This window comes from Equus asinus, chromosome 15, assembly GCF_041296235.1.
Source record: "Equus asinus isolate D_3611 breed Donkey chromosome 15, EquAss-T2T_v2, whole genome shotgun sequence".
NCBI lineage: Eukaryota > Metazoa > Chordata > Mammalia > Perissodactyla > Equidae > Equus > Equus asinus.
The window spans coordinates 31,386,090-31,413,136 of record NC_091804.1 but is presented as its reverse complement, the minus strand read 5'-3'; the positions used below and the strand labels follow the sequence as shown (position 1 = coordinate 31,413,136).

Below are 27,047 nucleotides of genomic sequence, written 5' to 3'. Positions count from 1 at the left end.
TGAATATTACTCTATAGGGTAAACTGCAAAGTTATTAATAGTGATTTTCTTTGAATAGTAGTGGTATTAGTGATTTTAATTTCCTATTTTATGCTTTTGGATACACAGTTTTTTGACATGAGTATGTATTAATTTTAGATGAAAAAATGATTAAAATCAGTATAATTTTGTGCATATTGCACATCTGCAATTATGTAAAAATATATACAGCAAAAAACTGAAAGAAAATATTCTATGCTAAATGTTAACAGTGGCTCTGCCTGGGGTTTTATTGTTTGGCATTTAGATGTTTTTATTTTCTCCAAGTAGCACTGTGTACTCTCCAAATTTTATACAGCCATCAGATGTTCGTTTTATAATCATATAGATAAATTTAAAATTAGTATATAAAGTTTTATAGGCACTATATCATAACAAATATGTAAAAATGCACACTGCAAATTGATCGGAAGAAAAATAATAAAAGGTCAGAGTATTATAAATGACTTTTTTTTATTCTTTCAGATTTTGTATATTTTCAAAATTTGTATCATGAGCATGTATTGTTTTGGTAGTAATGGAAACACCTCCAAAGAAAATGGAAGTGATTAATTAACTGATTTGGGTATGGAGAAAGAGTTTCTAAATATAAAACAATAAAAATATCATAAAAGAAGAAGGAAATATTCAAATAGTCAATTAAAACATGGGGAAATATTTGCCCTCCCTAAATTCAATTTCAAAAATTAGTCTTTTTTGTGGGCCAGCCCGGTGGCACAGTGGTTAAGTTCGCACGTTCTGATTTGGTGGCCCGGGGTTCGCAGGTTCAGATCCCGGGTGTGGACATGGCACCGCCTGGCAAGCCATGCTGTGGCAGGCATCCCACATATAAAGCAGAGGAAGATGGAGGCATAGATGTTAGCTCAGGGCTAGTCTTCCTCAGCAAAAAAAGGAGGATTGACAGCAGATGTTAGCTCAGGGCTAATCTTCCTCAAAAGAAAAAAAATTAATGTGTTTTGGATATGTAGATTCATTTCACTTTTTTTCTGTTATGTTTAAGTCAATTTTTAGGTGGTTAAACAATATCATAGCCTCATGATGGAATAATACATTAAAGATCCTGTTTTAGAAAATATATAATAACATAAAAAGTATACTATGATCTGTGAAAAAGAAGAAAAAATACTGTATTTGCAATTTGTCTTAACCTTATATATGTATATATTTTTATGAATGAAGAAAATGAGCCAATATGTTCACAATAGTTGTATCTTAGGGTTGGGATTTCAGAGGACTTTTGTTTTCTCTTTTAATGCCTGTATTTTCCATATCTTCTAAAATCAAACCAGAAAAAAGTTACATGCTATAGTAAACGTAATAGAACTATATCAAGGGCCAACATGTAAGTTTAAAAGGCACTGTGCTTGGCAGTGAACTTCCAGTAACACAGAGTTCTCTAGAAAATCTAATAAGATTCATTCATTCAACAATGACTTATTGAATGCCTATGACCTGTCAAGGACAGGGTATTTGGAATAACCTAGTGAACAAGCCAAAGATCTTGTTCCATGCAGCTTACATTCAAAGATGGAACTTGAACAACCATCTACTTTAAGCCTCACTTGTCTGCTCAGACTGCCGTAACAAAATACCGCAGACCGGATGATTTAGATGACTGAAATTGATTTCAGTTCTGGAGGCTTGAAGTCAAAGATTAAGGTGCCTGCAGGGTTGGTCACCTCTGAGGCCTCTCTCCTTGGCTGGCAGGTAGTGGCCCACTTGCTGACTCTTCACTGGTCGTCTCTGTGCACATGCCCCTGGTGTCTCTCCCGTTTCATGTAAGGTCACCGGTCATGTTGGACTGGAGCCCTACCTCAGTGACATCACTTAACTTAACCTCTTTAAAGATCTCATCTCCAGATATGGTCACATTCTGAGGTACTGGGGGTTGGGACTTCAATATATGAATTTTGGTGGGACACAATTCAGCCCATAACACCACTCTGTCCTTTAGTTGTCTTTAGTGGTCCTTCCTATGCTCGTCCAGTGTCGCTTTGAAGACCTCCAGTGATGAGGAACACACTACCCCACCTTCTATCAGCAGATAGAGTTTAAATCTGTCTCTGAGTAGAAGATCACAGGACCTAGACTTCCCGAGGAAAGTGCTAGAATACCCCACATTGAATGTAGCTGCAACTCCGGGACTGGGAGAGACTCTGCAGCTGGAGGGTCAAGTTTGAGTGTGCCTTACCCTCCGCATCCTGCAGCCAAGGGGTCTCAGAGTCACAGACATTTCCAGCTGAAGATGTCTGAGCTCTTCATCCTCCTCGCTTCCCTTTATGGGGAGCCTGCGACATTTTTTGTTTTTAAAACGGATTCCTTACCTTCACCTTATTTACTTATTATTTTTTTTTTTTGAGGAAGATTAGCCCTGAGCTAACTACTGCCAATCCTCTTTTTGCTAAGGAAGACTGGCCCTGAGTTAACATCCATGCCCATCTTCCTCTACTTTATATGTGGGACGCCTGCCACAGCATGGCTTTTGCCAAACGGTGCCATGTCCGCACCCGGGATCTGAACCAGCGAACCCCTGACCACTGAGAAGCAGAACGTGTGAACTTAACCGCTGTGCCACAGGGCCGGCCCCCGTATTTTTTTAACTGACCAAACTGAAAACTCTCCGGACCTTTCACAGATGGAATCACAAAGGCAGTTTTTCTGAATCTGACCAACTCAAGAAAATCAGCTCCCTCCTTTTTCTGGCAGCCAGCTTTTTAATCCCGGGTCACATGTCACTTCTAATTTTGGGCATGATGTTCAAGTTCCCCTCGGGCCTAAATTTCACCCGAGTAAATCCTCTCCTTCAGCAGCTGCAGAAAGGTGTCAGAGAGAGTGATCTTCAGGCAAACGTTTCTGCAGCAGGGAGCAGCTTAGCCCGGCACGAACCCCAGGAGTCAGCCATCTCTAATCAACTTTTTATTGATGCTGACATGGCCTCCGTCGACCAGCCACTAAAGGACCAAAGGGTGGAGACCAAGGGGTGCAGGAGAAAGAATGGGAGCTCTGGGGATGGGGTTCTTCCTATTTCTAAATAAATGGGCAGTGTTTTCAGGGGAGAAAGTGCTAGAACGACTGGGGCGATGAAAAATAACCTGAGCAGAATTCCCGCCAGTGGTACCGAGTTTGGCCAAATGGTATCTGGGGGTCTCATTGGAGAGAGGCCAATTCCCCAGAAACCCTTAATTTGCTCACCCTGAGAAAGATTCTCAAACATCCTCATAGTTCTTTCTTGTGTGAGGCACTCTGGAAGTTATGTGAGCCAGAAGTTTCTTTTTACTCCAACATTTGATTAGGAAGAATTTCAAACATATAGCAAAATTGAAACAATTTGACCATGAACATCTGTATACTCACTACCTGGATTGGACCATTCACATTTTACTAAACCTGCTTTATCTTATGTCTGTGTATTCCTCTATCCAGCCATCAATCCATCTTCTTTTTGGGGTGCATTTCAAAGCAAATTGCACTACGCTCTCTCTGACTATTTCTGTGTCTAACTAGAGTTCAATATTTGTTTACAGGTTTTTCTTCTTATGAGATAAAATTTGCTTACAATGAACACACAAATCTCAAGTGTACGTTTATTGAATTTTGACAAATGCACACACCTAGGCAATCTGAGCAACAATCAAAACAGACGAAAACATCATCACTCGGAAAGCTGTCTCATGCCCCTTCCCAGTCAGCTCCACCCCCTTCCACCTCCCAGACAAATGTGGTTCTTCCTTTTTTCTGCCCTAAGTTAGTTTTGTTTCTTGAGATCTTCACAAAAATAGAATTATATATTACGTCTTCTTTTGTATGCCTTCTATTACTCAGCAGAACACTTTTCAAGTTATCCTTATTGTGTGCATTAGTAGTTCGTTCCTTTTCACTGCTAAGTAGAATTCCATGGGGCTAACATACCACAGTTTATTCATTCTCTTGTTGTGGACACATTGGTTCTTTTCAGTTTTGGGGGCAGATGAATAAAGTGACTATGAATATTCTTGTGAGTATAAGAGCTAATTTTTTCCTCTCCATAAATACAATGTAATATTTTCAACTGTATCTTCCATCCATCCATCCATCCATCCATCCACCCATCCTCTCTTCCATCCATTCAAATATATATTGTGTGCTTACTGTAGGCCAGGAAATGTTCTATGACTGGGAATATAAAATTAAAAGATACATTCCCTGTCCTTTAAAGAATCTAGTGAGAGAGGCTTTTGAGTTCCTGGACCCAATTCTGCGTGTGTGTGTGGGCAGAGGGGGCTCCCACACAACACTAAGCACAGTGTGTGAGAATTCCACTCACTTCTGACACTACCCACGTGGAGATAGCATCAGATCCCACAGTACGAGGGATCAGTCCTACAAGACTGCCCCACCCTCCCTTCAGATGCTGGTCACAAGCCCAGGCGGATACTTGTGCTTCTGAAGGACCAGCTACAAACTGGAGGTTCCAAGAACTCCCTCCAACTCCAAATGCCAATGGCAAATGCAGATTACCATCTATACTTCTGACTGACTGGCTATAAATCAGAGGTTCCCATGACCCCCTCCTCAAGTTCATTAACTTGCTAGAGTGGTGCACAGAACTCAGAGAAACATTTTACTTAGTAGATTACTGATTCATAAGTTATAAAAGGGTATAACTTAGGACAAGCCAGACGGAAGAGATGCATATAGGGCAAGGCAAGAGGAAGGGGCATAGAGCTCCCTGCCCTCTTCAGGCACACCATTCTCCCAGCACCTCCACATGTTCACCAACCTGGAAGTGCCCTGAACCCTGTCCTTTTGGATATTTTTGGGATCTTCATTACATAGTCATGATTGATTAAATCCTTGGCCATTCACAATCGATTCAACCTCCAGCCCCTCTCCCCTCCCAGGAGATCTGGGGATGGGACTGAAAGTTTCAACCCTCTAATCACATGGCTGGTTTTCCTGGTAACCAATCCCCTTCCTTAGGTGAAGTCCAAAAGTTATCTCATTAGCATAACAAAAGACATCTTTATATTCCTCCTCACTTAAGAAGTTCCAAGAGTTTTAGGAGCTCTGTGCCAGAAATGGGAGGAAGAAGAAATATATATTTCTCATTATAAATCACCATATTGGAGAAAACGACAGAGGTAGACAATTTCAGAAACATGAAAGTAGGGCTAAAATGGAAGCTTCCAGAGAAGGAAAGAGCCTCGGAGAGTTAGACAAGACTTCCAGGAGGTCAGGCATGAAGGAGGGAAGTAGATTACAGCGTCCCCAACAACATCCTGTGGCAGTTTTAGTGATGGGCGTCTTGATGCTCTTTCCTGTGGCTTCCTTCAATGAAAGCCAGAGGTTTCACCACAGAACTCAGTTCAATGGAGGTGATTTTGCAAGAGCCCTTACTGAGTTCATTTACGTCTTAAAACCGACTTCCCTAGATCTTGTCATCCCCTTTGAATGCCTCCTGCAGGTCTGTCTCAAGCCTGGATCTCACTTAATTTGAGACTTTCAGAGGGAGGTTTTTATTCTAAGAGGTTATTTTGTGCTAAAGTTGATAGATTTCTTCTGAAAAACTCGGGGGAGCTGACTCATTGAATCGGTCAGGCTTTCTCAAGTGCAACAATTCCAGAATGTACTAACTCTGAGATGCAACACTGGGTTCCTTTTGAGTCATTGGCAGGGTTTCCAGATAAAATACAGAACACCTGATTAAATTTAAATTTCAAACAAACAGTAATTTTTTGTTAGTATAAATGCATTCCAAATATTTCATGGGACATAAGTATGTCCCAAATAATGGATGTGACGTATTTATACCAAAGAGTGATTGGTTGTTTATCTGAAATTCAAATTTAACTGCACATCCTGTACTTTTATCTGCTAAATCTGGCAACCCTAGTCATTGGAGAAAGAAGCTTCTGACCAAGTGAACTTTACCTATGGTGGAAGCCAAACCTACAAAATACCAAAACTTTAAAAAATAACCATGAAGGAAATGTTAATTGTATTATACATCTCCCAGTCTTTTGTTTATTTTTTGCTGAGGAGATTGGATCTGAGCTAACATCTGTTGCCAATCTTCTTTTTGCTTGAGGAAGATTGTCCCTGAGCTAACATCTGTGCCAGTCTTCCTCTGTTTTGTATGTGGGATGCCGCCACAGCATGGCTTGGTGTCTAGGTCCGCGCCCAGCACCTGAACCCTTGAGACCCAGGCTACCGAAGTGGAGCATGTTAACTTAACCACTAGGCCACATGGCTGGCCCCGTACATCTCCCAGTCTTTTAAATGAGAATATATGGATTCATCACAAAACTTTTTTGACAGCCTGAAGTCATTGGCATGAATGTTAGTTATTGCTGTGTGTTGTGTATTCAAAGCTGCTGGAGGATACTGAGGGCTGCTTGTCTCTATGCTGAGTGCCACCAGGTATCTGTGACTTTAGAAATTTAAATCTGGTTTTTATAATTTTTTCTTTTATTCCCCTCATTATCGGGCTCTCAATTAAATCTCCTTGTGGCAATCAATATTTATTTTCCCAGAGTCTAGAAATACTAAAGTTTTCTTCTACCTAACCTGATGTCAGTAAAAAATGAGGAATTAAATTGTACTAGCAACATGTATAAACAAAGATTATAGGCTAGTGCGGAAAAAAGGATTGAGTTTGTGATAATTATTTAACACATCAGAGACAGATTTTTAAAAACTAATTTCCAGTTTTTTAATTTTAGTTCCTCAAGCATTTGTTCCCACGCTCATTAAAATAATAAATATTATTATCTAATAGACGTTTATGCAGACCTCTATAGCTTCAGCATTTTATGAAATAATATTTATAATTAGTCTTTAAAAATACACATCCTTAAAGGGCTGGAGAGTGATTAAAAACTGAATGTCGCTATCTGAATATTACATATCTTCCAAATAGCATAGTCATTTGATTTACACAATTGCATGAATCCTGTAAGTGGATTCCCACCTGGCCTCATGTTACCATGCTAAGCAGTGTTATTTAAATGTGGAAGGTACAGTTTTCTCTCACTAGACTTTTCTTCTGATGGTCTCAGGATACATACTGGGTCTTGACCTCTCCTGCACGTTTATTTCGGATCTCAACCTTACAACCTAGAGAAGGAAAAGCAAATCTTTTAGCTACACATTTCAAGGAGAGCACTTGGCTTTTAGCAGGAAGTTGACCCTAATCCTTAGCAGCTCACTGTTTCTTCCTCTGGGAATCTTTGTGCCAGAGAATCTCAGTCCTCACGACATTTGTCAGGGCACAAAGAAGTCACTGCTGGCAGATATTCATAGAAGCTGGGGTTAACATTCCTGCCTAAAAATTCTTGAAAATTTATCCACCAGATTACCCAGAGGATGCAACCTGCCTTAAACATCCGCCAAAGTCCATTAGCTGCAAAGATGCTGCTTTCTGTGGAAGAAATGTCCTCCCCATTTCAGTGGTAACGGATTTGTACATGAGTCAGGTAAAACCCAGAATTACATGATGGGGCCGTCCAAAGTGGTCAGTCTAGCTCCATCAGCCTGGATCATTGCCTACTCTTGACCTAGATTCCTGACTTGGGCAGGTCATATATACCTGCCGTGCCTTTTCTGGGCAAGGCTTTACTAGCACGGTGGTTCCAAATTGCAATGTGCATCCAAATCAGCTGGAGCGCTGTTGAAAATGCAGGTTCCTGGACCTCACACTATACCCTGAAGACCGATGCCCTGAGATATTGAACCTTGCTCCAAGAAACACTCTTCTGCACGTAAGTCCATCAGGATGGGGACTGTGTTGGCCCTGCTGTCTGCTTACTCCCTGTACTACCCCAGCACCCGGCTCATGGTAGGCCCTCAATAAATATTTGATCAATAAAGAAATTAAGAAAGACTGAAGAAGCTTGAGTGGCATAGTGGCTCCAATGGCTGGTTTAAGGAGAATTCTTAGGTGAAAGAGTTCCTATAAACAAGAGGGATGAGTTCAAGAAAGTTTCTTTGAGGTTGTATTTGTGTTCTTTCCTTTTTTTTCTGAATTGTCAATAAGTATTATTGCTTTAAAAAATATAACAGTACTACATCAGGATGTAAAGTATAGTTCCACTGCAATATATTCTTATCTATCCTTTTTTCCCTCTTTCCTTCTCTCTTTCTCTCTTCCTTCCTTCCTCCCATCCATCTTTATGTATAAAGAGAGGTCTAAGAAAATATTCACTCAATGCTTAATTTTTAAGTGGTGAGATTTTGGGTAACTTTTGTTTAATACTTTTCTGTATTGCATGAAAAATTTTTTTTGTATTAATCTTTTATTGTCAAAAGAAATTAAAGTCAATAATTATTTAAAGTTAAAAAAAATGCATGCTCTTTGAAAGATTGTTTGAGAATTAGTCGGTTAACACATCTGATCTCAAAGCCTGCCAAAAATGGGCAAGAAGTCAGAGTGTAGACATCAGTTCTAGTTGCCATGGCCTGCATCTTCTTCTAGAGAGTTCTCCTGTGAAGGTCCCTGACCTATATCTCAGATCATGCCTCCACTGGTCTTCAAAGTTCCCTTCTCTGAGTCCAACATCAGGGATCCACTTGGCAACTATTGGTGCCCTTGACTCAAGGACTGGGGAATTTAGGTCCTCCAGGCACACACTGGGGTGGGCAGTTCGCATGGGGTTCAGGGTGGTGGAGGAGGTTCTGCTCTGAGACGTAAGCCCTGGATCCACTTAAAGGTTTTTAGGTCTCCAGCATTGGGATCTAGACTTGTGAAAGGAAAAGGAAAGAACAGTTTGTGGTTTTAAACAGGCCAAACCAACCTTTGTGTAGCTTCTCTGGGGACTTGTCCCTTTGTGCAAGGAATGGAGGTCAAGTTCTTTAGAAAAAAACTGGCCTCCGTGGGATAGCTCAGCTTGTACCCCAGCTGACCCCCAGGCCAACTTTTCACTTTACTCTTTGCCACCCTCTTTCACAAAATCTCAAGCTCTGCCTTTAGTTTTCCTGACTAGTTTCCAAATATATTTTCCTTGAAAGGCTCTGTTCGGCCCAGCGCTCCCACTCAGTAACCACTCACTTTGTATTTCCAAAGCTGAATCTCCACCACTCTCCCAGGATATGTCTTGCCCTTGCTTTTTGGTAAATCCTACTGTGGCACAATCAGTACTGTGAATTAACCAAACCCACTTCCCTACTCCCCTGGGCATACAGGAGAACTGTATTTCCAAGCTTCCTTTACAGTTAAGTGGAGCCACGTGACTATTTCCAGCCAGTGTAATGTTGGATAGCAGTGATGTAAGACCATTTGCCTGGCTCCTAAAGCCTCTTGAATATATTCTGTGTCTTATTGTGAAGATGGAGAGGATCCAGTGGAAATCCAGAAGAAAGATTCCGAGGTCCTAGGGAACAATAGAAACAAGGAAATGATGGAGCTTGGGATCTTAGATCACTGTGCAAAGAAGAGCTACCCAGGAGAGCTGCCTGACTAGGAACATGTGAATTAGGCTTTACATAAGCAGGAAATAACCATTTAAAACATTCCCATCTCTGTCCAGCTCTCCTGAGTGCCACAGGTGAAGTTAATCCAGACTCATGTCTTTCTCAGAAGTGTTCTTACCATAGCATATTATACAAAGCTCTCTCACATCCCTTCCTCTCCTGCTAGGACTAGAAACCTTCAAGAGCAAACCTTTGTCTTATTCATCTTTGTAAACTTATTACTGATCACTGTATTTGGAACATTCTAGGATCTCCTGGGAAATGGTGGAAACTGTATTGAACCAAGGTCTATTTGACCAAAGTTTGTGTTCTTGTATATTGTTCCTCAGACAGAGCTAGAGAGGAAGGAACCCAGAGTTCAGTGGATCCGAAATGCCAGGTTCGAGTCTCAGCAGTCCGCTGTTGAGGCTGAGGTCTGAGCTCCTCAGGCAAGTATTTATATTTTTTTCTTCCTAAAACCTCCCATGAACATGGCTACAGATAGTTGGCCCAAGATGGCCAAAGATGGAGATGGCTCCCTAGAGGGCATGACTTTCCAGAGAAAATGGCAAGATCCAGTTGGGAAGGATGTTGACCTCCCTGGATACCAACGTGAGGAAGTGATAGTGATCCTCATTTCTACCAGGTACCAAGCAGTCAGGGCAGAGATTGCCTGCCCGGACATTTTCTGTTCAAGAACAAGATGCCTTTTTAAGTAGACCAGAGGAGGAGAGACTCCAGCATGTAGCTGCAGAGCTAGGAGAAGGCACGTGGTGGTGGCTGGAAGGACCCCTTTCATGCTGCTGCCTACATTCACTTTTCTGGGAAACACATTGCATGACTTTTGTGGGGTGGAGGGCTCCAAAGGACAAATGTGCACCCACAGCAATTTCCAAATGTGCTTTTCTCTCATTTTACTGTAACTCAAGGAGAATCAATGCATTTAGAAACTAGGGTGGTTTTCTTCAGATGTTCAAGTTACATTTTTACTTCCTCAGTTCAGCTCTCGAGCTCCTCATCTTAATTGGCCAAGAAGTTGTGAAGAAAAAAAAATGGAGAAGGATTATCCTGAATCATTTACCTAGAACTTGGACTGGGTGTAAACAGGTCAAAGGCCAATGTAACTTCTGAAAAATCAGAGAGTTAGGAGAGAATTGAAATGCTGTCCCACATGGCCATGAGATTCACAAGGCAAAGACTGGCTGAACGGTGCACGGGGACTGTGAGCGCGCGAATATTTGCAATAAATCCCTCAGGTCTCTCCCTGAGCTTCACTATGTACACCCACGCAGTGTCTTATTTTCTGTTTTAGGAAATGGTTGAAGGGAGTCGAGGTTTACAGAGTACCTTCTGTGTGCTAGTTGCTGCTCATTCACTCAACAACTGTTTACTAAGTGCTTACCATAAGCTGGCCACAAAGTTGAATGAGATTCGGTTCCTGATCTTAAGGAGCTCAAATTATCCGATTCAATTCAGCTTTCTCTAGGAAGCTATTCACCAGCTATTTCTCTAGTTCATGTTTTAAATGGGCTTTTTATACATCGACACCGTCCAACTAAATCATTGGAACTTGGACAAAATACTTTTGCACTGGTGGTGGCCAGAGAGGAGGACTTGAAGGTAGATGAGGGAAGAAGGGTGTTCCTGCCCAGAAAGAGGATTAGCTGACAGGTTTAGGTGGGGTCTGAGAAGCTCAGGGCACTAGGAAGTGGAGAGGATTTGAGTCATCTGCCAGCTGCTGCGTTTTCTGAACAGTGTTCTGCAGAATACCAACCAGCCAGCAAGATGCTCTGGGTAAAAATGCTCTGTGGTCAAATATGTTTGCAAAACTTTGTATATCATGTCCCGGACATTTACAGGAACCCTCATGTGACATAGTGAGGACTCCAGGAAGTTTTACAGGAAAGAAAAGGGATCAAGTTCCCCAGTTCCCCACTCTCCGCACCCCCAACCCAGTGCATCGCAGACTTACTCTGTAACATGTTAGTTTGTCCCTTAGTATTTATCACATTCCATGAATCTACTATTTCTCTCATCATATTTTGTAAAACACTGCAGCAGCTTAATCTGAAAGATCACCCTGTCCAAAAGGAGCTTTCAGTAGTTACATAAGTGTTTCACAATTATTATTATTAATATTATTTAGATTGGCACCTGAGCTAACAACTGTTGCCAATCTTCCTTTTGTTTTCTGTTTTTTTCTCCCCAAATCCCCCCAGTACATAGTTGTATATTTTAGTTGTGGGTCCTTCTAGTTGTGGCATGTGGGACACCGCCTCAGCGTGGCCTGATGAATGGCGCCTTGTCTGCGCCCGGGATCCAAACCAGTGAAACCCTGGGCCACTGAAGGGGAGCGCGCAAACTTAATCACTTGGCCACGGGGCGACCCCCACAATTATTATTATTAATATACATATTTACTTGGGGCTATAAATCATTCATTTTGGATATATTATGATTAAATCTCAAAGATATTGTGCTGTGTTACGTTGTGTTATAAAATATATCAATGTACCATATCAAGTCATGTGATCATATCATGTGGAATGGGGTGAAAATATTTATTAACAGTGCGCACCAGCACTCTGCTTAGGAAAAGAAGGGAATTGGGAGAAGTCTTTTAGGGAGAAGATAAAACCCAACTATATAGGTCACGAGGCACAAAGGTCATCAAAGAAAAGGAGAAACCAATAATTTGGTTTGGGAAGAGAGCATAAGAAAAGAAATATGTCAAGACGAGAAATAACATGCTAAGTGATGAGGCAGGAGCCGGGTGTTCGAGTTTTAGAACTTTAGTAATTTGTAGGAGCTTGGTTCAAGCTCAGCTTCAAGCTGTTTGTGTTGCTGTAAGGTAAATCCCGTCCTCTTCCCAAAATTATTGTCAAGGATTTTTATACACTCGCATACTTTGAATTAATGTTTAATTAGATGGGAATTTGAAAGAGTTGTGTGGGTCGACGTAGGAGGATTGGCCTGGGGTGAACGCGGTGAGGGCGCCCTAAAGCGAAGCGCTCAGCTGAAGTGGGAGCCTCAGGTCTCTGGGGAGGTTGTGGATTTTTACAGAGCTCTGGTCTTCCACTGGCTGTGCAATGAGCCAGGAAAAGGTAAACAGAGGACTAGAGATAAAGAGATCGAGATGGAGGGCTTTACAGCACCTTCAGAATCTTAATTTTCCATTATAAATGTTTTGTAGCTTGGAAAATTTGTAAAAAGTGGTCTGCTCCGATACCCAGGACCAGGGGAGCAGCAGAAGAGGAGGCAGGAGGCTGTGGAGCTCAGGCTGGAGAAGTCAGAGCTGCTGGCTGCAGGTTGGTGGCCAGAGAGAAAGAGGAGGGAGAGCCAGGCTCATGTGGTTTCTTGAGATTTAGAATCCCACTGGGGCTCAGGTATAACTGTAAAGTCTTATTCTGGAACTAGAAAGCCAAATGTCGACTGATAGGAGAAGTGACTTAGCACTGAGAGAGTAGGAGACATCAGGGGCTGGAGTTCCATGTGAAAGGACTGCAAAGAGTCAAGCAATGATCTTAGGTTGCATAAAACAAGGTCTGCTGACTGGAATGGAGGAGGTGACAATCCTATTCTGCTCTGGGCTGGCCAGTCTACCTCCTTTAAGGATTTGTGCTTCTTTCTGGGGCTTGGCCACCAGCAGTTCCCAGAGCGACCTTAGTGAAGTGAAGATCTGATCACATTAGTCCATCCTTTAAAACCATTCAATAGCTTCCCATTGTGCTGAGAATAAACTGTGGCCTCTTCCTTCTAGGTCACAGGACCTCTCATGCCCTTTCCGTCTTCAGTTCTTTTCCACGTACCATGCTGTCTGCCTGAAATGTTCTCTCTCTCCTACTTCCTCTCACAACCCAGTTGACTTCTATTCATCTCTTGTATCTCAGATCAGATGCCACTTTTTGAGTTAAGCCTTCCTTAACCTCCAAGATCAAATTGTGCTATCCATTCTCATTCCACCCTGCCTCTTCCCTTCCCGGTATTTAATTTCTAAGAATGGACTCCACCCTGCACTGGCATATGATCTAAAAACTCCAAGAGGGAGCCCTTCAGCTTGAAGGAGGGTAGGGGGGTTTGAGCAACACCCACCCGGGTGGCCTCTCTCTCCAAGTTGGGAGGTCAGCATGCTGGAATGAAACCAAGGATTTCACAGTCTCTGGGGTTGAGTGCAGTGTGATCTGATCCTCAAAGCCAGCGGTCTTTAGTCTGAAGGATAGATACCTCTGAAGATTTACAAATATTTTCCCAAGAGATACAGAAAGAAAGTTGTTTTTGGATCATGGACTTCCATATGAACTCTTTTTTAACATTGGCCTAATGGAATTGGTCCTTGAATTTCTCCTTTTTATTTCACATTCTCCAATTTCCCATGAAAAACAAAAATGAACGTACCTTTTACCCACCGAGAATCTTATTACGGTGCATTGTACTAACGTGAAAAACTTCCAGGGTGCCGAACAAAGGGATAATTGAAAATATGAAAAATATTTTTTGCTGCTAGATCACTGTGTGATTTTTGTTACATAACTCAGTTGTAATAATAATTTGAGTAACAATGGTTAGAAAAGAAGCTTCCATTTCTATGTACTCCTTTTTGTGAGCACATTTTCTGAGCAGTTAACATCTATAAAAACAAATAAACCAAAAAGGGAATAGAATCAATACTGAGTCCTCTTTCTTTCATGCAATTAGTCATAATCATCCTCAGAAACATAAAGAGCCTCATGGATCCATCTCATTAAACGACGCGTTTCCAAAACAATTGCATTATTTCTGCTTAACAAATATTTACCAGAATTTATAACATATCCATCTTGTTTTAATCCATGGCTTAGCAATAATAAAAATATTTCCATATAGTAGAAATTCTATTTAATACTTCGAACTATATAGCCTTAGGAATTATAAACAAAATTTAAAGTCAATTTATGTACATATTTTTATAGCAGATAAATATGATCAATGAAAGATTTTCAAGCATCAAAGTATATTGCATGAGCTTAAAATTCCATGGGGGAAGTGAAATGAAACTATTAGTTCATGGAGAAACAGAAAACGTAAACTATCTGACTGTTACACAAGAGCTTGTTCATTTTTTTAGTGGATAAAGGTGGTTATGAAATTACTATGATTTTTTAGACTATTGACTATGTTTTAAAGATTTGTTTAAAAAATGTCAATATTTACATTATGCCAGAAATGACATCCATTGCAAGGAGGGATCAAGCTTTTCAAAGTTCTTTTGGTGAGTAAGCAAGTAAAACATTTGAAGATCCCTGCTCTAAGTCACTGGTCTTTGCAAACTGGAAAGTCTGCCCAGCTCTGCCTCTTGGCAAGGGTGTCACTGATCAGGCTGCTAAGAAAGTCTCTCTTGTTGACGCTCTGGCTCCTGAGCGCACTCGCCTTCGAGAATGTTCCTTTAGGCTTGAGTCCTCACGTCCTTCCTCATGGGACATTTCTCTGCCCAGCCTGGCCAGACCTGGTTGATTTCTGATGAAATTCTCCTGACAGACACTCTTAGAGACCCTGTGCTGCCTTCTCAGATGATTTATTACATCTCATAATTATGCATCATAAAGGACTTGACCAAAATCCAGATGTGCTGCTGCACTGCAAGCTCCACGAGGATGCAGCCTTGGCTCTTGTGCTCATCCTTTTCTCTCTAGCACCTAGCTCAGGGCTTAGAGCTTCGTATAAGCTTAGTAATTATTTGTTGAATTAATAAATGTACTAAACAAAAAGAAAGCCTTTCAAATGCAAATGCCCTAAGAATGGCAATGCTTTTGGGTTATTTGTACATAAGAATTATTCATTTATTGCTTGTTTGCTTATTTTCAGATTAACTTCCAAGATGAACTGTGTACTTGTGGTGTGCCTATGCATTTGGCTGTGTCTCTTGCACACAGTGGGCAGAAAGGTTAAAGGTTTTACTCAGTGGGACTGGGAGCAATAATGGCTCCTCTTGCCAGGCAGATTTTTGATTGTCTTTAGTTACAGTGGAGTTGTTGGAAGACCAAAGGAACACCTCTGCAAAGAAGGTGCTGGGGTGCTGGGGACCTGGGGTGAGGGATTCTCCCAGGTTTACCCTCCCAGGAGAGTCTTCTCTCCCCCTGAATCTGGGAAGTCTGGAGATGAGTCTGTCCACGGTAACAGACACTGGGGCTGGGGGAAGAGATGTGGAACCATTCAAAATTATGCAGACACAAAATACAAAGAAGTGCGAATAATAAAATGGAATAAAGACACACCAAGTGACGAAAGCTTCTGCTGTGCCAGCAGCAGGCATTTCTATCTTTCAGCGTGGCTCTCTCAGTGTCCTAGTCTAGGGAAGTTGAATAAACAAGAGGGCTCTTCGAGTGCTAAGGTACAGCAAGTTGGCTTGTGGCTCTCCTGACAGAGAAATCTAATTTAAGACAAAATGACCCCAAAGAAGATGAAGTGTTAGTGGGCAGAAGAAAGACATCTGAGCATGATTTAGTGAAACTTATGCTTGAACCCTGACTCTGCAATTTCCAGCTGTGTAACTTTGGCAAATGACTTAACTTCTCTGAGTTTCAGCTTCCTCATTAGTAAAACGGGATTTTGCAATACTCCTTAAATGAGAGAATGGATATGAAAGTGTTAGCTTCATAAGAGGTTGTCCAGTAAATGGTGTCAAAACTGTTGAAAGATAGGATTTCTAGAATAAGACTGGTCCCTGGATACCCATGAGCAGAGTTCAGCGAGTTGGCTAAACAGGATGACCGTTGGGTCCAGCCATGCTGTGGACGTGTATGCGTTTAGAAATATAGATCAGTCTCTGGGTCTAGGACAGTTTCTCAACCTTGGCTCTATTGCTGTTTACGGTTGGAAAATTCTTTGTTGTGGGTGGTGGGGTGGGGTGGGGTGCTTTGTAGGATATTTTGCATCATCCTTGTCCTCTATCCACTATATACCAGTAACACCCCCACCCAAAGTTGTGACAACCAAAAATGTCTGCAGACATTGCTAAATGTCTCCTGTCGGGAGAGGGGGTGCAAAATTGCCCCTGGTCGAGAACCACAAGTCTACAAGACGAAGCCACATGTAGGAAACTCTTGCGTGTGTGTGTGGGGGGGGCATGGTAAGGAGGCGTGCTGGCTAAATATTAAATGCGTCGATATCACAATAAGGCAAAACTTGAACTTTTTCCTTTTAAAGGCACCTCAAATAATGTATTGTTCAAGAAATAAACTTTAGGATGATCATATCAACTAAATAAAACATGCAGCATCTATTTAGTTTACAGCTTTTCCTCACCCTGTACTGTAAGCGTCCATTTCCTGGGCTGTCTCCCCATTGACCACCAGTGTCTTGGGGATAGGAGCCACTTCTTTTTTATACCCTTAGGACCTGGCCCATGGTTGTTGAATAAAGGCAATATTTATTGGGTGAATGGATTTATTAAGAGGTCAGAAAATTCTAGTATAGCTTAGAAACCAACATGATGGCCCTTATAGATATATTGAGTGAGAACAGTGGTATATAATACGTGAAAAGATGCTTCTTCTAACACTCGGTAAGCAGACTAACTCACCTGAATAGTTAGGCAAGTTCAGACATCCAACTGCAAGCCTGACAGTTGAGGCCAACTTCTTTCTGATTGGCTGAAGAGATGGATAGATGGATGGAAGAATGGACAGAGAGGGATACGGGATATATAAAGATGTATTTAAGCAACACTTGAATATAGAGAAGAGTGTGGAAAAAGGGTAGTGTTGGGAACATCAGGAACTAACATTTATTCAAGGCTTACTCAGTCCTAAACACTGCACTGGTATTTTACATATGTTATCCTATTTAATCCACACAATGATGAAGGTATGATTATCCCCATGTTAAAACCGAAGCTTAGTGAGATTAAGCAACCTACTCAAGATGGAAGGGTGGGCCTATGAGCCCAGCCCTACATGTCTCAAATACCCAAGACAACCTCTAGTTGCAGTTTTACAGAAATCTTCCCCATCCAAAATGCAGAGCAGAGACCTGAAAAGAACCCGTGTCTGGTGGATGCAGCCTGCCTCAGCTATGGGCCTGGCACAGCCATAGCAGATACTCTTGCTGCCTGAACCTGTTTGCAGGATTGACGAGTTACAACATGTGTGGCTTTGGCTGGGTGCCCACCCCACACAGGGCCCCCAAAGTGTCAGGAGCCCACCGCAGGTGAGCGACACAAAAATTACCTCTAACCATGATTGCAAGCTGCCTGTGGTCATGTTCATCACCAGGTGAAGAAATGCCTTTGTCATTGGAAGGTCATCACTCACCTGTCAAGCAAAGAACAAAACACAGATAGCTATACTATCCTAATTCTCTCCTCTCCCATCCACCGTGTGTGTGCATTTGAATACACACTGCTACATGATTCCCACAACCATTCTGGGGAAACCTTATCAGAACTCCAGGAACTCCACAATAGGCTTTCAGCTGCATGTGGCATTGCCCAGTGAGGCTCACATTCATTCATTCATTCCCAAATCAAACATTTGTTTGGTTTCTACTACATGTCAGACACTGTGTTAAGCATGGGAATGAGACACACAAGATCATGGGAGTTGCATTCTAGTGGGAGGGGACAGGAAGAAAGCAACTTAGATAAGTGCTAGGAAATAATATGGGGGATGGGATACGGAAGTCATTGGGGGTGGGCAGAGTTCCATCAATTCAGTGATCAAGGAAGACTGTTTTGGGATGAAGGGGGTGAAGTACCCTGATTGAAGCCCTTCAGGAGGGAGATTGTGGCACAAATTGGTTCAGGTCATTGAAACCCCCTGGGTTCAGAACTTAGGGCTGCGACTGAGTCTTGCTGCATGTATATCACATTAAAGGATTAAAAAAATAAAATGAGAGAGAAAAGTGAGAGGAAAGGAAAGAGAAATCAAAGTTGTCATATATCGCAGAAACTTTGAAGAGGATAAGGCCTAAGATGAGAGCCTTGGCTCCTGTGGAAAAGGGAAGAAAATGGAAAAACAGAAGGAAATTGAACTAACATTTGTTTAATGTTAGATTCTGTGCTAAATGCTTGACATATATTGCCGAATTGAATTCTTTTTAAACAAATTCCCATGATATATTGTGATGTCTATTTCACAGATGGAGAAACTGAGATTCAGGAAATTTAAATGATTTTTCTCAGTCATCCTGTTGTAGGGAGTGGGGTTCAAACCTAGCGTTTCGTGTCTCCAAAAGGAATGTCTGTCGGTGATGTGATGCCACGTCCCTGTGAGAATGAGCAGTTGAGTATTTCGTTTGGGGCAGAGTATATGAAAAATGTCCTGGGGTTAAGAAGGGAGAGTGTGGTACAGATGTAAACTATTCTTAGAACCAACACATTTGGAGGGGAAGGGAAAGAGAGTGGGCAGAGAGTAGCTTAAATGGGTAGATACCAGAATCCGGATTTAGTTAATTGAGCATATCCAACAAATATTGAGTTGTTACAATAGCCACTTGTAGAAGGTGACAACTGGGTTACTGATCTCTTTGTCAACTTTAAAATAAAATAGATAGTTATCTGAGCAGCAAAATGAGTTTGTTGTGGAATAACCAGAAGAACTGCAAAATTCGGGAACGGCAAGCTGTGCCAGGCCAAAGGTAAACCTGGAGAGACAAAGGAAGGGGCTTGCTTTTATAGAGCAAAAGGGGGAGTTGGGAGGGGCTATTTAGAATGAAAGTCCATTGGAGGAGAGTGAGAGTGCAGGGTGGTGGTGACTTCTCATTGGCCGAATGTAGTGGTTTCTTATTGGTTGGGCTGTTGCCAGGTGGCAGAGAAATCTTCCTTCCTCTTGATCAGTAGTAAAATAACAAAGACCTTCGTGACGGAGGTGCGAGAGTACAGCTGTACTTCTCTTCCTGTTTGGAGTTATTGATAATGTATGATAGGGCATAAGAGCTCCCCCTACAGGCCTTTTCTTGAGTTTCAAACGAAATTCATTTCACACCTTTCTCTTCTACTTTGATCTATGTACTTGTCTGTTCCCCTAGACTTCAAGACAAAGGTCATTAACTTTTTAAAAATAGGCAATAACATGGCCACAAATTCAGACAGTAGAATAAGTTCTATGGTGAAAAGTAAGTCTCCCTTCTCCTCTTTCTGTCCCTGGCTCTCACGCATTGAGTCAACTACCGTTATCAGTTCAGGACCTCTTTAGACTGCTGGTGTGAATTTGAGGACTTGCAAGCCTTGGTACTTTAGAGGATCTACCGTACCTTTCCAAGTCTCATTTATTCATTAATTACACACATAATTACTAAATACCTCTTAGGGGCCCTTTAGGAGCAAAGGCTTAGTTTCCTTTTCTGTTTGTTTCCTGCCGCTGCTGTAACAAATGGTCACCGAGTGAGTGACTTAAAACAACACAATTTATTATCTTACAGTTCTGGACGTCAGAAGTCCAAAACGAATCGGCAGGGCTGTGTTCCCTCTGGAAGTTCTGGGGGAGAATCAGTTGCCTTGTCCAACTTCTAGACATCACCTGCATCCCTTGCCTCCTGGCCCCTTCCTGCGTCTTCAAGGCAAGCAGCAAAGCATCTTCAAATCTCTCGCTGACTCTGGTTCTCCTTCTCCTTTTTCCACTGTAAGGATGTTTGTGGTTACACGGGGCCCACCTGGATAGTCTAGTATGATCTCCCCATCTCAAGATCCTCCACTTAACCACATCTTCAAAGTCTCTTTTGCCATATAAAGTAGCACATTTATAGGTTCCAGGCATTAAGATGTGAATCTTTGGGGGGGGGGGGCATTATTCAGCTTACCACAGCATCTAAAGTGGAAATAATTATATATGTCCAAGTTTTTCCATTTTATCTCCTAAATAAATTATAATTCATCCAGTTGCCTCTGCTTCATTGAGGCTACACAGTTGTGCACTCTGTTATCTTGTCTCAGGACATTGCAAAGCCTTCTCTTCTGTTCTGGCACGTGGATCACTCTTGCCATCAATCTCCACTCTGCAGCCAGGTGGCCTTTCATGCACACATCTTGTTCATACAATTCCCATTTAAAAACATCTCAGTGACTCCCCATTGGGCTCACTATGATAGGAAACCTCCTTTGCAGAGTTAACAAGACTTCTTATAATGCTACCTTGTGGCCACCCTGGCCTTCTTCCAGCTCTCAGGTCCCGCCCCTCGGCCTTTGCATGTGCTCCTACTCATCGTCCAGATCTCAGCTTAGGTGTTAGACCCTTAGGGAAGCTACCCCTGATCCCCACAGGTAGGCTAGGCTAGATGCTGCCTCTGTGGTCCCACAGCAACTCCGCGTCTCCTATCAAACCCTCATTGTGCTGGATGGACATTGATCTTGCTCGTGCTCACTTGTGGGTGTTTAATAAATATTAGTTGCCTCAATAACTGCATGAATAAATGACTTAACGAATTACATTCTCGCTGTAAAAACAGACTCTCTACCTGGTCTCCACCCCACCCCAATATTTGTCTTCAACCTTGATTCTCTGAGTGCAAAGCCCATTTGGGAAGGCAGTATCTGTTATGGATAAGTGCTGCAGGTATCAGTTCCTCATCAGAAAAATAGCCGTATGTACGTAGCTGGCATGCATTCTCTCTTTTTCTTTCTGGTTGGGGGCGCATCCCAAAGACTTTTAACCGAGCTTGTAGAGTTGGGCCTTGCCTTCCCCTCTAGCTCCAGACAGATCAATTATGCAGAGTCAGAAATCATCAACTGCTAGACACTGTCCAACAAGAAGTATTTGCCAGTGTAGACTTGTCTACAGACACACAGTGTACTCACAAGGTTTGAAAGGTCAAGCATCCAGACCGTTCTCTGTGCCAACATGCACCCTATGTTCCTTGACTTTCCCCTTCCATGGAATATTCCTGGTTGTCCTGAAAGCAGGGTACCAGGTTCAGTGAGCTGAAATTCCCCAGAGAAGGGAGAGAGTCAAGCAGGGGACTCTGGCAGGGGGGCACTTCCTGCTCCCGGACGTGCCAGGGGAGGCAGTGAACCACATACGCAGCTTGTTTTGCTGGAAACAGCAGACACAACAAAAGGCGCGGGGCGGCTGCATCTCTCTGGGAGGGTTGCGCTTACAAGATTCCACTATTCTAATGCCAACCTGGCAGCCGAGAGGGTGAGGCAGGCTTTGCTTCCAGGAGAAATCTCTGCTTCACACAGGCGGTGGATTACAGGAAGGATGCGGATGTGCCCCAGTTCATATCAGGAATTCTTCAGCGGGAGAGAGCAGAGAAGGGTGTTTATCAGCTGAACTTGCCAAATGAATAGGGCACATTTGATATGGGCCGGCAGCTCAGCCAAACCCTAGGTAAAACTGCTTCCTCCCTCTCTCTACCCCAACTTCTCTGGGTCAGCTTGTTTGTCAACCTCTTTAACTGGTCATCACAGCTGAGTAAGAAAAGCAGCCTGCCACTTCTTCAGGCAGCACACGAGCTGGTGTTTCTAGTTCCTGAGAGAGACCGTCTCCCAAGATATAGTCATTTCGCAGTAGATATTCCATTCTTTCTCGTCTCCAAATTACATGTTCTGACCATGACGGACGGGGAACCCAAAAAGCTATGATTTCCATAGAAAAGCAAAATAGACTTAACTCACTCCTTGTCTGGTAGCGGGTCTTCCTCACTAATTCCTTGTTGAAGAGCAGAACTTTCCAGGCCTGAGGGTCTCGCAGTTAAGGACCACAGCAGATGCCTGACGTGTGTGTGGAGCTCCCGCTTCCTGGGTTTGCCCAGCCCCTGTGATCAGAGCCTCCGGAGGTGGGCCCTAGGAATCTGTGTGATGCAGGGTTAGCAGCAGGCATGGGGGTTAATTCTCAGCAAATTTGCCTCACTCTTAAGATCACAACAGAATGTGAGGGTGAATTGGTTTTGGCTTCTGATAGCTCTAGATTAGAATCTTGGCTCTGCCACTTAGTAAGTTTGTGACCTTGAGAAAGGCTTCTGTCCTCTCTTAGTCTCAGCTTTCCCAGCTGTAAAATGGGGACAGCAACAGAATTTCCTATTAAGGCTGCTGTGAGTGTAAAATGAGGCTGTGTAGGTAAAGGCATAGTAGGCACTCCGTAGATGACAGCTGGTCCTGATGCTGTGGTTTTGGGTAATTGCATTTGGGTGGGGAAAGGATCTCCCATCTTCTCTGGGCCAAATGCCCAGGAATGGGTGGGCCTCTGGAGTCTAGTGAAGTGTGTGGTCCCCGTAAGAGTTGCGACAAGTGAAGTCTAATTCATGGGAGGGCAGCAGGAGGTGATGGGTAGATCTGGCTTCCAGTCTTGCCTCCAACCAGGGGACAGCAGACAAAATTTTCTTTGTCAGACTCCTTTATCTGAACTCTTCAAATAATATTTCTCTTGAAAATTTTTTAGGGAGCTCAGGTAAAGCATCTATAAATGTTAGCTTCTTCATTTTGTTGACCCATTCTTGTCCCAAATGATACAAGTCTCTGCTCATGGATCACACATGAGTCATAATATTCAGTGAAAGTGAGCAGTTTGATAGTATTAAAATTTTATTTATTGAAGAAATGTACATTGACCATGGAAACTCTGAGGAAGCTTTGCTGGTCTTGAGGGAGACAGAAATTCATGGTGGAGTGCATTGCACCTAAGAAATACTCACTAAAGGGTAGTTTTAAAAATATTAATATTGTTAATATAGTAACATTTATATGAATAAAAGTCAGCTTGGGCTGGTATATGAATAATGTGAGTTGGGAGGGAGTCATTCCTGAGTTCATATTCCAGCAGTTAGAAGCTGTGTGACCTTGACTAAGATCTAAACCTCTCTGAGGTTGAGTTGTGTCATCTGTAAGAGCAGAAGGTTATACCCACGTTACTAGTTTGCAGCAAGGATTAAAATGATAGATCACGCTACAAAGGCGCACAGCCAGCATTCAACATATATGTATATGAAACCATTTACCTTTCTACTTTTCTTAAATATCTTATCAAATTTTTAGTTAAGTCTCTTGGGTTTTCTATGTAGATAACTTTGTCTGCAGATAGTGATAATTTTGCCCATTCTTTGTCAACAGTTAAACCTCTTCTTTTTCCTTAACTTGCTCTGGGGACGAGGACTCTAGAAAAATGCTAGACTCCGTGGTCTCAGGGTACTTCCTCTCCTGTTTTGCATTAGTGGGAACAATTCTGATATTTTATCATTAGGGATGATTTAGTTGTAAAGTTTCAGTAGCATTATCATATTCAACAATTTTTTTCCCTATTTTCACTTTGATAAGGTTGGTTTGTTTTTTCCTAATCAGGAATTGACTTTTATGAACTGCTGTTTTTAGCAGCTCTCAAAGCGATCCTATTGTTTTTTTCTTCTTTAATCTGCTAGTCTGCGTGATTGATGTTCATAATAGGCAGCCATCCTTGCATGACTGGAATCAACTCTACCTGGTCCACTTAACACAAATGAAACCCTTTCCTCCTTGTCTTCCATCCACTGGTCCATCTATCTTCTCTCGGTGATGCCTGCATCCTCTGTTCCCCGGCACAGTCCTTTCAGAGGGAGGGAGGGAGGGAATGGACTGGGGAGCCTGTCTGCAAGCGTGCACGAGAGGGGACTGTCACAAGACCAGCTGGACATACAGAGAGAGAAACCCACGAGTTCCTGGTTCCTGTCGATAGAAGGTTTGGAGGCCTTTGGAGTCTGTGCTCTTGTGCCATTCCATCCCCTGCAAACTGCTGCAGCAGCAGCCTCTGACCAGCTGCTAGGCACCTGACCTCATGGCCCTCTGACCACAGAGGACCAAGGCCTGTGTCTGCCCAAGGCTGTTTCCATAGAAATGCAAATACAGAGCGAGTGCTTCCCCTTCAGGCCACCTTGTCCCTCTCTTCCCTTTTCTTCTAGATCTTTTATGACAGTAGCTTGGATTTCACAACAGAGAGATGTGTCACTCGGTCACGCAGTTCCCTATGAAGAAATACATTTTCTTTTCTTCTTTCTATTGTTTTTTGAAATTACAGAAAATAAAGACAGATGAACTGCTGGGTCTTTATGAGAAGGTCATGTACATTTCTCCTGTGAGGGGGGAGGAAGAGAAACCAGCTAAACCTAGAGTGGTCTTTGCACACAGGTCTGAGTTCAGGGTTGCCAGATAGAAGGGGAGCTCTCTCAGAAGGAGACGGGTGGGACCACGTCAGCTCCCAGTGGCGGTCCAGACTCAACTGTTCCTTCCCTGAGGGTGGAAATTAGGATTTCTGCCTTCCTGGAAGAGGCACACCTCCTTCCACCCTCCGGCTTGCTTGCCCTTGTGTCAAAACCTGTCAACTCAAAAATCTGTATGTTCCCCAGGGAGTGGGGAGAACTGACTTTTAAGCTTCAAGCTGTGCTCATTTTGGGTTGAGTTGTTTACATTCAGACCGAGCTCTGAGAAGAGGCCCGGGCAGGGCACAAGCAACCAAGGACTGAAGCCCGGAAGTGTGTCTTAGGTCAGATGCCCAGAAGCAGACGATGAGAAGAGGATTCATTTGCAGGTAACTTATGAAGGGAAATTGACAAGGGAGGGAAATCAGACAGGAAAAGGCAGGGAATCAGCAAGGGTGTGATCTCAGGCCAAGTCTGAGGGAGGTTGACTTCAGCTTGATCCTGCAACGATTCGCGAGTGTAGGTTAAACCTCACAGGTATCCTGGCTTCAAGTAAGAAAGGCCGGGCTTCATACAACTTCACACAACAGTTGAAAAGTTCCCGGGAGAATGTAATTTCCTAGGAATGTCCAGCTTTCTGTGTATGTGAGCGAGTAGCACAAGGGTGGTCCCCTAAAAAAGAGCCGCAGGTGCCAGGGGACACACATGAGCAGAACTAGGGGAGCTGCAGGGATGCGGCTGCACCACCCCAATTGTTCTCCTATAAAGTGATTAGTCATGTAATGGACCCAAGTTAAGCCTGAAGATTTCCAGCTCTCGCCCAGGCCAGTGGAATCAATATTTCTGGGAGTGGAGCCCAGAAACCTGCATGTTTGTCCAGTCTCTGTGTGATTCCGATGGCTTCTAGCGGAGGAGAACCACTCCTCTAAGTGTTGCAATGGGCTGAGGATTCGATGACTGCAAACAGCAAGTTGGGGGCAAGGACAACAGGAAGCACGGCTCTTTAAATAGGAAGAAAGAGCAGTGTGTGAGTCTGAAAATGATGCAGGCTTCGCTGCCAAACCCACTTGAATTCCTCCCTGGCCCTGGGGTTCTGGCACTTGAAGAGATTTACTTTACCTCAGTTTCTTCATCTCTATGAGTCATAATACTTAATTCATAGAGCTCTGAGGAGTTCATCCATTCCTTTGTTCATTTAAGAAATACATATTGAGTGCCTATGCATTTTACCAGCCACTTTCCCAGGTGCACAGGAATGGACGAGCCAGATAGGATTCTTGTCCTTGTGGAGCTCAGGGGCTGGGCGGTCACATCCCTACCCGGTGAGATCAAAGCCTTGCTTTCTTCCCAGCCCTCCTTGAAATCCTCCTCTCAGCGTCCACTTGTGGTCTCTCCATCTTCCTGTTTTTCTTGGGTTCTGCAGGGCTGAGGATACGTGATAAATGGTCAGAGGTGTTACGGTAAGTTTTTGGGCAAACGCTGCTGTAGAAAGCTCTCTGGGCTGGCAGGTAGAATTATACAAGAGAAGAAGAATCATCTCTCGGAATGAAGAAGGTGTTTTGGAAGGCCTGGTTACACGCAGGAAGTTAAAGGGGCTAGGAGGCCTGATATCTGGGGGGAAAAATGTTACCCAGATTTATCAAAAGATACTTTATATTACCATGAAAAGGATCTTGCACAAACAGTAATTCATTCATGTTTTCAGTTTTGATTTCTGTAACCCAGATATTAGCCAGCCCCTTGAGATTGGGATAAGATGGCCTCAAATCCCACTTCCACAGCTTTCGCCCTCCAAGATCTCCCCAGTTTCTCATAATCTCTCTGACTCATGGCCTCCTGCTCTCTAATATGCAATCTTTGTTCTAAACCACATTGACTTCAACCTCAGAAAATGGCTCTTCACTTTTACCAAACAAAATCAACTGACACACAAACCCAAACAACCGCAGTAAAAACTCAGCCATGTGCTTTGATCAAACTCTGAACAGAGGAAGGGTTTTCATCCCGGGAACATATACAAATTTAAAGGGATAAGAGCCTCCCCATGCCCCAAGTGACTGGTACATATTGTAGACAATTTTGTCAGCTGTGGATCCATTGGGCTGCCTCATCTTTCCTCCTTCTACACTCTTCCTTCTCGGATTATTCTTCTTCCCCCCTCGGCGTTGTGAGCAAAGTCAATACATCCCTCCCTTGCCTCATGCAGAACAAGCCTCCCAACTTTAGGGGTTGTCTGAGCCTACAAGGAAATTATCAAGCTTTTCCCCATATAGAGATAGTTACCTCCCTCTGAGGAATTCTGACTTCCACAGGTTGGACATGCAATTGTTTCTGCCTCAATATAACCCTTTCAATACCATAGACACTAATGGCTCCCCTTGGTTACAGATACCCTGCCCCATAACTAGTTTGGAATTTATTTCTTGGGTCTACAAGCTTGTTCAACTAGAAACGTTGCCCACTTCTCAGGCTTCTTTGGAGCATTAAGCGAAGTCATGCATGTGAGA

At 42.9% G+C, this 27,047-nt stretch overlaps 1 long non-coding RNA gene across 1 annotated transcript in view; it reads left to right on the top strand.

Annotated features, from left to right (window-relative positions):
* Positions 1-7,313: 7,313 nt before the first annotated feature.
* The window catches only part of LOC139040325 (uncharacterized), a 52,114-nt gene continuing 32,380 nt past the window's right edge, over positions 7,314-27,047 (top strand). The window contains exon 1 of the long non-coding RNA XR_011494640.1: positions 7,314-7,778. This is a non-coding gene — a long non-coding RNA (uncharacterized lncRNA). The remainder of the gene's footprint in view (positions 7,779-27,047) is intronic.